Source organism: Mesocricetus auratus, unplaced genomic scaffold (genome assembly GCF_017639785.1).
Source record: "Mesocricetus auratus isolate SY011 unplaced genomic scaffold, BCM_Maur_2.0 Super-Scaffold_100004, whole genome shotgun sequence".
NCBI classification, from domain to species: Eukaryota; Metazoa; Chordata; class Mammalia; order Rodentia; family Cricetidae; genus Mesocricetus; species Mesocricetus auratus.
This window is the reverse complement of record NW_024429189.1, coordinates 95,759,941-95,770,974: the sequence shown is the minus strand read 5'-3', so window position 1 is coordinate 95,770,974 and position 11,034 is coordinate 95,759,941. Positions and strand designations below refer to the sequence as shown.

General features: G+C 48.5%; 1 long non-coding RNA gene across 1 annotated transcript; it reads right to left on the bottom strand.

Annotated features, from left to right (window-relative positions):
• Nucleotides 1-6,202: 6,202 nt before the first annotated feature.
• LOC121140515 lies at nucleotides 6,203-10,673 on the bottom strand. The gene is made up of 3 exons (XR_005877394.1): nucleotides 10,542-10,673; nucleotides 10,223-10,393; nucleotides 6,203-6,974 (listed from the first exon to the last, which is right to left on the bottom strand). It is a non-coding gene; the product is annotated as an uncharacterized LOC121140515 (long non-coding RNA).
• Nucleotides 10,674-11,034: the final 361 nt, after the last annotated feature.

Below are 11,034 nucleotides of genomic sequence, written 5' to 3'. Positions count from 1 at the left end.
ACCATGGAATTATGTAATTTGTTCTTTGTTTTGTTACCACTGTCTTAGATTCCTTTGCAATCTTCCTGATTATTTTTCTTGAACAATCTGCATAATAATAATCTTTTAAAAAGTGGGTCTGTCTGTCTGTCCTTGTGCAACTATATTGGCTGGGTTGTAGGCTATGTGAATGTTTGTATTATTTATAGGATAATGTAGACAGCAGCCCAGCACACACAAGGAGGCACCCAGGTCAAGGCTGAGGGGTGTTTTCAAACCTCCTTCAGAACACATGTGGCCGCCCACATCTCCCTGTCCAGTGCCAGCCTTTTTCTTTTAACTCCTAGTTCTTTGAAATCTTCTGATTCTTATCCTCTGCCTTCCCTTTCCAGCCTGAGATCTGTCATTTCTCAACAAGGTCGTCTCTCTCCCCTTTCCACTAGCCCGGCTTCTGTAGACCAAGGTTTCTGTCTTCCTCCCTCCACCCTCTTCCCAGCCTGTCTTCATCCCAAACAGCCTCCCACAGCCCAACTGATGAGCACCTCCTTCCCCCAGCCATGTGGGGTGTCTTTGCTTACCCAGTGAGGTCATCCTCGCCTCCACCTCCTTACTTGTTGACATCCCCACCTCCACAGGGCCTGCTGTTGGCATGGCGGTTGTTATGGGGTCATCGTGGGTAACCAAAATTTTGCTGCCAACAACTTTAAGTCTGTAGTTAGCAACTCGGAAAGGCTGGCTCAAGGATCTTGCTGCCAATAAATCGCTCCCGATTAAGCCAGCTCTTTCCCTCACCTCCGGGTGGTTACCACTTTCATCCAATCCAGGGACCATTCAGAGCACTTCACTGATGTTTACAACCCCCTGAACATCATGAGCTCTGATGGGGCTGGGAGCTTTAATGGGGTCCTGAGACGAGGAAGCAGGGGAGGAATAGGTGCAGAGGGAGGAGTAGTGTCTGGTGCTCAGGATCCCAACCGTGATGCTCTTGGTCAATCGAGCTGCCTGACATCTCCCTCTGCTTGTAGGAATGAAGACCAGGGCCTTAGGGACCCCCGGCCAGCATAGGCTAGCAGATCAACACAAGGCTGCGGGATGAGGGAGCTGCAAATTGTTGTGAAATCAAAGATCAGCATCTCCAGCTACCTCAGGGTGTGTGTGTGGGGCTCACTTAGCTCCTCTCACCCTTATTGTCTTCTCTGTCCCCAGCAGGGTCACCATCCAGGACTTCTCTCACTGTACCCTATTTCACCTCAAAGCACCTCTAAGTTGCCTGTATTCTGACTTCAACCCTTTTCTACCGCAGGTTCCCTGAGATAGTGGTCCCTATCCACCCTGCCTTCCTGCCTCTCCACCCGCTGAGACCCATATGACCTTCCACATCCAAACACTCCAGTCTGATGAAGTTCCCTGTGTGTGTGTGTGTGTGTGTGTGTGTGTGTGTGTGTGTGTGTGTGTGTGTTTATACACGTCAGGCCTGAAACTCACTGGTTCAGTGAGGCTGGCTAGCCAGCTGAATCCCAGGGAGGCTCACACCTCTGCCTCCCAGCAATGGGATTAGAAGTGCACACTATCATGCCCCTGTTTTTACACAGGTACTGGGGATCAAACTCAGGTCCTCACATTTGTAAGGTGAGCATTTTTGCCCATTGAGCTGTCTCTTCAGCCTAAACCAGGCTCCTTTTTAACATGATCTCCAACGACTTCTGTGAGCTCTCCACCTATCCAAGTCCATAGCATTCCCTTTGCTGGGCCTCACTGTCTCAGTCTCATTGTAGAGTCTCACCTAATCTGGCTGTGCTGAAATCACCACCTCCAGGCACATTTCCACCAAGCCTGTGTCTCCTCCCACCATTTTGGTTTTGGTTTTGGGGGGTGGGGTAAGGGGTTGAGACAGGGTTTCTCTGTGTAGCTTTGGCTATCCTAGAACTAGCTCTGTAGACCAGGCTGGCCTCAAACTCACAGAGATCTGCCTGCCTCTGCCTCCTGAGTGCTGGGATTAAAGGCGTGTGCCACCACCACCACCACCCAGCATCCTCTCATCATTCTGAATACAAGCTATATAGCTTTTCCAGCAACTGTAGTATAGTAACTCAACAATGTCTCAGTGACTCCAAGCAGCAGCCCTCTCAGGACCGCCTGATGGAATAGCCAGAGTGGCATCTGTATCTCCCAGTGAGACGACTTCCGGCCCCACTGCTCTTTGAACCCCACATCCCAGCGTTCTGCTTCCTTCGGTTTCACCCAGATTACTGCCTCCTTCCACTCTCACTCCTGCCTCTCTTCCTGGACGATTGGGTGCTGGGTGACCCAATTCTGTAGACATCCCATGTGCCTTTGTCATCCTCGGTCCATTCTATGGTCTGTAACCCATGATGAGGACCTCCCATCCTTTATCCTTGCATCTGTCCCCCTGGGATCTTCTTGTTCAAGTTTAACTCTAAAACACAGTATCTACCCCTGCCACTGGGTCTGGTTGGTCCACTCTCTTTACCCATGCACTTATTTAGCTGACCCAGAGAAATACTGAAGTGGCATCTCTGGGCCCTGCAGTCAGAGCACAGACGACTTAGCAGGGATTAGCAAATTCATATGCTCAGGGCCAGACAAGAAGACCAATAAGTGAAGTACCGAGGAAGGTATCTATTAGAAGGTGGAAGGCCCCAGGGTGACCAGACCCAACCCTTCTGCAGCTAGGATGGGCTATGAATCACCAGTTTTACTTCCTCGTTGAGATGTCATGCCTGCAGCCATTCCAGAGGCATTGGTGTCCCTCAGTGTCTGGCAGGGTGCAGGGTGACCTGCTTTCCTCCTCATCAGGAGGAAGAAGCGGCGGCCCTCAGCTAGTTCAGAGGTGTCAGCTTCTCTTCTCACCCAGCCAGCTGCACCGCACCTCGTGTCAGGTGCTGCCAAGGGCTCTGGAGCGTGCGGTCGGTAGAGTCCGAGCTGCCGGTCTCACTAAAGAAAGGGTGGGCCTGCCCCTCCTCTGCTCATGACCCACTCAAAGGCAGCCAGCCAGAGATTGCCCAGGAGCTCCCGCTGGCAACATTTTGATCATCCTAAGCATTTGCTAAGTGCCATCAGCACGCTGACTTAACTGGTAGAAGGGGGTGGGACTGGTGTGGGCTGTGGGGACGGAAGACGAACAGGAGGAGAAAGCAGACGAGGGAGGTGCGAGAAGACACGGAAGCCAGGCACCCAGGAGAGACTGGTGTCTCCTGTCCTTATTGCACTGTCCTCTGAGACCAGCCACTCATCCGTTGACACCTCCAGCTGTTTCCCAGCCTCTACATTCCCACTGGAAACTGTCTGTGCGGTCTTCTAAGCCATTATTTTCTACCATTGCCTGTGGGATACAATCCAGATGACTTTGTCTAGCCAGGGCTTTCCATGACTGGGCCTTCTATCCGTCGGCTTTATTTTCCATTGCTTCACAAGGGGGAAAATGTCTACTGTGCCCAGCCTGGCTTGCTATTACCACCACTCCCTTCTGTGCCCTGAAGCAGCCATGAATAGTTATTTAGCAAAAGGCAACCTTAGAATTTTTTCATCTTGTCGGTTTCCCCCATAATTATTCACTGAGTACCACCATTCATAAAATTAGAAAAAGGTTAACTTTCTCAGAAATATTGCCTGCTTCCCAGCCTATCCCCTGGTTCCTTCTTATGGTAATCTTGAGCAACAGAGAAGCTACCTGAATTCTGAAGATGAGAACCCAAGGCTTAGAAGAGACTGCTTCCTCCTAAACTGGAAGAATCCTGGGCCAGAGAGCTCCAGTCAGCTCAGGATCTCTTTATTCCATGGGTCAAGGTCATCCCACTTTACCTCCTGAAGTGAAAACCATAGGCACTTGGGGACATGGGCTACCCTCATCTGTGACCTAGAAGCAACGGAAATGCATCCCTCATAAGAAGTTGGGAAGCTCAGGATCAGGGTGCCCACAGATTTGTGTACATCCTCATGCTTTGTTCACATGACGGAAGATCAAGGGAACTTTCTGAGAGTCTCTTCTAAGAGCATTGACCCTATGCATGAAGGGTCCACCTATGGTCAAATCAGTACTCTCCAGGCCTGCCTTCTGATGTCACCATATTTGGAGTCAGGCTCGACACACTAATTCTGAGGAGCACAATCTATTGAAAATGGGTCATAACTACTCTCTCTTAAAAAAAAAAAAGAAAAAACAACACTAGGTAAGTAGTTAAGTTTTTGTTTTGTTTTTAATTTACAAAGTTGCTCTGTGTGTGTGTGTGTGTGTGTGTGTGTGTGTTGTCTGCCATTGAACCCATGTCTTCACATTAGTGGGATAGGAAAATACTCTGAACAACAGTCCAACCTACCCCCTCAAATTCAGTGTAAAGATTAAATGACCAGGGTTGGGGATAGAACGCAGTTAGTTGGTAGAGTGCTTGCTGAAACTGTACAAATTATCAAGCCCGACTCCAGAGCCAAATAAACCGGGCTTAGTGCTGTGGGACTATAATCTTAGCACTTGGGAGGTAGACGCAGGAGGAGCAGAAGCTCAAGGTCATCCTGGGCTACACAGTTCAAGATCACCCAGGATTACATAAGATCCTGCCTCAAAAAAATGCAATTACCTTCCTCCTCCTTCATTGGAGATTTTCTTAAAACTGTGTATGAGTGTTTTTGCCTGTATGCATGTCTGTGCATCATGTATTCTACGTCTGTGGAGGTCAGAAAAAGGCATCAGATCTCCTGGAAGTGGAATTACAGAGAACTGTGAGCCACCATGTGGGTGCTGGGAATTGAATCCAAGTCCTCTGGAAGAGCAGTCAGTGCTCTTAAGCGCTGAGTTATCTCTCCAGCCGGATGTTATCCCCTTGACACCCAGCACAATGCTATCCTAGAAAGCATTTGACAAGATTGAGTGAGCAAAGACCCAGGAATGTGAGACTCTGCAGATCCTAGCTGGGGCCTTCTCATCAGCTTTCCTATGGAGGTGGCACGCCCGCTAACCAGAGGCAAGAATGCAGCCCGCCATGTCTGCTACTTTCTCTATGTGTGGCCACTGTTCTCATAGACAAGCAGAATCATGACAACATTTTGCAGTGTAATCTCATGATTTGCTATCAATTGTGTTTTATGATGCTATTTTGACAGTTACAAGCCTTTATAGCTGGAATGGTGCTATCCTGGGATGGGAGATGGGAACATCCTTCCCCACCCCTGCATCCCTTTCTCCTCTTGCTCAGGGTGAGGCTGTCCTAGACAGGAGGGGTGGGTTAACTCAAAAGGGCTGCTTATACCAGCCATTATTCCCTTTGACTGTCGAATCACCTCCTGCCGTTCCAGAGCCCCATTGTATGTGCCCCGTTTCTGAAGTCTAGGTTTATTTTCTTAATTTCTAACTGTCAATAAATCCCCAGAGGGGCTCCTTATTTGTAATGAGACCAACTTCCCAGTCTGCAAAGCAGAACTGGCCATATGTATACAGCTTAATTCTAATCTGATCAGGTTCTGATGCGAAGCTCTTCTCAGTTTAGCAATGACAGAGTATCCCTGTGAGATTTAGGACAGAGCTTTCTACCTCCAAGTCCCAACAAGCACCTTTTGGTTTTGGTGCTAGGGTCTCATGTTTGCTGGGCAAGTGCTGTATCACTGAGCTGCATCTCCAAACCCACAACAGGCAGCCTTATAAAGAATGAAATAAAGAAAATACCAGAGTGCATCCAACATTGTAAGTATTCTTAACTGAAAGTTGTGTTACAGGTGTGTGTGTGTCTGTCTGTCTGTGCAAACTGTTGATAATATAAAATGTATTTCTTAGTGTGGGTGGAGGCTAAGAAAGTTTTTAAAATATTGGTTTAAAGGAAAATATCCATGCCTCAAATATTACACAAATATTATCAGAGCTGTGTCTTTGGCTGGGAGAAAGTGAAAAACAAAATTTGGCTACTGCACTTGGAAAGCTCTGGTTGAGAGGGAGGGGGACAAACACACCACCAGGACAGGATGTAAACACCACACTGTCTAAGGGGTGTCACGGGAGAAACCACCACCTTTGGGCCCTGTGGCTGCTTCTGACATTGGCTGGGGGAGGAAGGAAAAAAGTATGGTTTTTTTTGTTTTTTGTTTTTTTTTTTACGAGCCAGGGTTTCTATGGAGGCTGTCAGTCCAGCCCAGCCTCGAACTTACAGAGATCCACCTGCCTCTGTCTCCCGAGTGCTGGGATTAAGGGCGTGAGCCACCATGGCCCGGCAAAAAGTATGTTCTTGATGATGCATGGATACTAAGTTACAGCCCCAGGCCTGATGGCTGTAGCTGCTATCAAGACCTTACCATGGATGCGTGAGGAAAGATACAGAGCTTTGGGAACAGACGGGAATGGAAAGAACAAAAGGGAGCAGCAGACACTGGCTTTATCTTCTTAGGGATGTGGGTGGGTATATGTGTTTGTCTGTTTTGAAGGGAAGGGGGTGGAACAGTGGAGGACAGCGACTCCAAGGCCAGATGTTACCTTTGTTTCCATCCCAAGACTTTTTCAGACTTACTTCAATAACAATTGTGATAAGATGCAGGACACAATGAGCCCAATGGTCTGATAGGAATTATCTATATTTAGATTTTCTTCTTCTGTCTTGCTGTCTAGCTAGACCCAGTGTTGACCTCTGGTTAGCAGGCCTCTGGTTAGCAGGCCTCTGGTTAGCAGGCCTCTGGTTAGCAGGCCTCTGGTTAGCAGGCCTCTGGTTAGCAGGCCTCTGGTTAGCAGGCCTCTGGTTAGCAGGCTCAGCTTAGTCCTGTGCAACATGAAGCTAGCTGTTGTTGCTTTCTTGCTCTTCTCATTTTCTGTTTTCCCTGCTGAGCCACAGCACGGTCGGGAGGGCACAGGAAGATGAAGTGTTTTCTGCCAGCGCTTCTCCTGACACACCTGGGGCTGCAGACAGGTTGGCTGAAGGAAAACACAGCAGGACGGAGAACTTTGCTTTCCTGCTTTGCAAACAGGGTGTGGCCTGTCTTCCTACTTCTGTTTCTCAGCTCTGATATTAGAGAGGAAAGAAAAGAATGAAAAGAACCAAAGGAGCGAGCATATTCTCTCTCCCTTATGCAAAGTCTGTTTTCAGCTTGTGCATGCAGAGTGCTGTGTGTCTGCCTTTTCCTAGGTAGTTACTGAACAGTCATTGGAAAGGGGGAGGGCAAATACCCATTACCAAGATGTAGTTACTGAAGTGTAACATCTGGGGACGAGAACTCAACAACTGCTCCAGCCTCCCATGGACTTCTTCCTCCTATGAGAATATATATGACTCTAAGAGGTCCCTGGAAAGTCATATATGATTGAAGATATAAGGGATACACACACACACACACACACACACACACACACACACACACACACACATATTTGTATTGCAGTAATACCTACTCTTCACTCTCTGCTAAAGCTCCTCTCTTGCTCTCAGTGAGTTCTGGATTTCCCTCATCTTTTTTCCTGTACCTGTCTGAATCCTACCAACAAGGATTATCTCAAACCCCTTATCTTTCAAGAAGCCAACCCACAAAGAACTCTCAGAATTCATAAGATCCTTATAGCACTGAAGTATTTATGGGTGATAGAAGGAATCATTTGTCCCCTTCTGTGTGCCTTCATGTTGTTCTATGTTTGTCACTGAACTCATGGATTCCTGGGACCTGAGGGACACTTAACTCAGCCTCTCTGCCTGTCCCAGAGCTGAGTAAATAATATGGTTTCAGAGCTGAGTTCTGACTGACGGAACACCTGGGCTCAGTTGTTGGGTACCTTTAGAAGGCTTTTAAATCACCGTGATCCATCCCTGCCCGGGTCGAAGTAGGCACAGCACTAGTCACTTAAGGATGACAGAGATTAATTAATTGCCTAATTGTTGTTAATAATAATAAAAGTTTAGTTACTTTCACTATAAAGTGATAAGATGACGGTCAAAGGACATTTTTTAAAATTTATTTCTGTTCATTGATTTTAGGGTTCTCCGTCTCCTTTCAAATTTTATTTCATTTAAAATGTAATTTTGCAGTGGCTCCTCAGTGGGTTGAAACAAAAGGCTCCGTCTAGAGAAGTCCTGTTCCTGCCTCATCCATTTCATCCTTCCCATCCTGTCTCTGCCGTGCCCTGCAGGAGGCTAATCTCATTAGTCTTCGCTTTTCCCCTCCTTTCTATTTCTGTTCCTTTTTCCTTGAACAAATAGGTACACGCTCTTACTTCTTCCCCTAGGAGGTATTCTTGAGGTAATTTCTTTCAAGACTAGTTTTTCAGGACTGCCTCACCACCACCACCACCATCACCCCAACCACCACTACCACCACCACCACCACCACCACATCCTACATCTGCTGGCTGGAAGGAGCTGGACAAGCAAGAGCCCACGACAAAGGGATTTGTTATGTGTTAATCCTCACTGGAGTTAGTCATAGTGACAAGGAAATGACATTCTTCCCAGGGCTAGCTCTGTTCCAAATACAGGCCTGAGACCTCAATCTGTTATGCAGCCAGAGCCCAATCCCAGCTACTCAGGAGGCCAAGGAAACTTGTAATTTTAAAAAGTGGCCTTTGAGAGAAAAGACACCATTCAACAGAAATTGGGTGGAGGGTTTTTTTTTTTAATTGGGGGAAAGTGAATGGGAAGGGGGGGAAGGGGAGAGGGGGAGACTGGCCTTTGGGGACAGGAGTAGTAGAAGAGAAGAGAGAGGCAGAGACGGGGAAGAGAAGGAGAGACATAAAAGCAGGCAGAGAGAGAGAGACAGAGACAGAGACAGAGACAGAGACAGAGACAGAGAGAGGAGGGGGCAGGACCCTTTTAAAAGGGAATGTATTGAATGTGCTCTTAGTGGCCGCAGCTTAGGGTGGAATCTGTCAGAACCCTAAGGACAGGCCAGTGCAGACGCCTGAACACTAAGAGAAGCATCCACGACCAGGCTCTGGCCTGCTCATTCTCCTGGAGGTGGACACAATGCCAACACACACTGGCTTCTGAAAAGCCATTTGTAAGGCCTCTGCCAGCACATGCAGCATCCCCGAGACCTGTGCACGTGGCCCTGAAAGCCACCCTCTGAGCCTGTGCTGGCGAGTTCACATCAGCTTGACACAAGCTGAAGTCATCTGAGAGGAGGGAGCTTCAATTAAGAAAGTTCAGGCTGTAGGCAAGCCTGTGGGGCATTTTCTTAGTTAGCGATTGATAGGGGAAGTCCCAGCCTATGTGGGTGGAGCCATCCCTGGGCTGGTGGTCCTGGGTTCTATAAGAAAGCAGGATGAGCAAGTCATGAGGAGCAAGCCAAGGCAGCACCCCTGCATGGAACCTCCAGGTTCCTGCCTTCACTGCTTTTATGATGAGCTGTTCTATGGAACTGCGAGTGAACCGAACCCTTTCCTCCCCAGGCTGCCTTGGTCATGGCGTTTCGTTACAGGAGGAGTAACCCTAACTCAGACAGTGCCTCTACCCGGTGTCCTTATGAGCTTTGGGAATTGCAGATGGGCGGTCCTCTGGACCCTTCCGATCCCATTTCAAGGTGTATATAACATGTCTAGGAAGCTAGTTTGAGGTATAGGGTGTTGGCCGAAGGAGTGGAGTACCGCCAGGGGAGGTGTTTGTCGGAAAAAGCAGGAGCGGGAAGGATTCTTGCCCTGGAGTCATGCTGTCCACGGTAGGTTTGGAGGCTGTGACTCACTAAGGAAAAGGAGTGCCCTGAGTCCTAGGAGGGGCTGAAGAGTTCTTTGGCTGAGGAAGGAAATGAGGCAATCTAAGATTAATCAGCGGCCACCAGTCAGACAGCTAGAAGTCCAAGCCATAGCCAGCTATTTCAGGGTTAGCATTCACCCATTACCCCCAAGGCACCAGGACCGCTGGGTGGGTTCTAGTGAGATAATTGGTAACCAGTGATGCAACTCAACCATTGCCACATTTCTCTCTTTTTATAAATTAAAAATTGTTGACATAATATATTTTGATCACATTCTTCCCCTCCCCATCTCCTCCAAATCCTCCCCAATTTTTAAAAGTAATTTTATAGTTTTGTTTTGTTTGCCTATATGTATGTCTATGTAGTGTGTGCCTACTGTCCCAGAGGCCGGAAGAAGGCATCAGATCCCCTGGGACTGGAGTTCCAGACGGTAGTGAGCTGCCACGTGGATGCTGCAAGTCAAACCCGGTCCTCTGGAAGAACAGCCAGTGCTTTTGATCACTGATCCATTCATCCAACTACTACCACGACCACTACCACCCCCTGTCACATTTCCTAGAAAAACAAGACTCACCTCCTTCGTTTAATATAGCTGCCACCATCTTACTCTAAGACAGGTTCCCAATGTACGACCCCCTACCTGCCCTTCGCAGTCGTCTGAAAAGCCAGCTTGGACGGACAGCAGCGGAGCCCCTCCCACCGCTGAGGCTCTGGGAGTCTGTGCTCCAGAGAAACAGATGCTGAGCTGTGAATGGAAACAGTGATCAGCCTGCACTGAGATGACGGGGAGATGAGCCTTCAGTCCAGGATCCTAGATGGGGGAGCGCAGCAGGATGCCAAGGCCGGGCATCTGCTAGGCTTAGGGAGAACTCAAAACAACCTTTTTACCCAACCTTGTGCATCCTGTTTCTCTGCTGCTGCTGCTGCTGCTGCTGCCGCCAGCAAGTGGGCATCATGCCCAAGCTTCAGTGGGGAGTGAGAGGGACTAGGTGTCCGTCTACCCTGTCGACTAAACCAGTGGCCGGGAAGATGGTACGTGAGCTCAGACTGCCCTCTGCTGGGGAGTTCTAAAATGAGGTGCGGACGGAGCCCGGATGTGGGCTTCTGCTCTCCTGCCACCCCACAAGGAAGACCGTTCTTGTGGTGTTAATATCTATGGCAGGGCCTCAGATTGAGGTCCACAGGCTACATGACAGGATGCTTAGTCAACACAGAGCCTTCCCACCCCCCCACCCCCACCCCTCCCACCCCCACCCCCCGCCCAAGTCTGTCTCAGGTGTTACCCGGCATTATACAAGTTGAATGTATTTATCTATCTATCTATTTATTTATTTGTGGAAAGGGGTTTGTATTTTTATCAGTACTGTTTCTCTTCTTACTTCATTG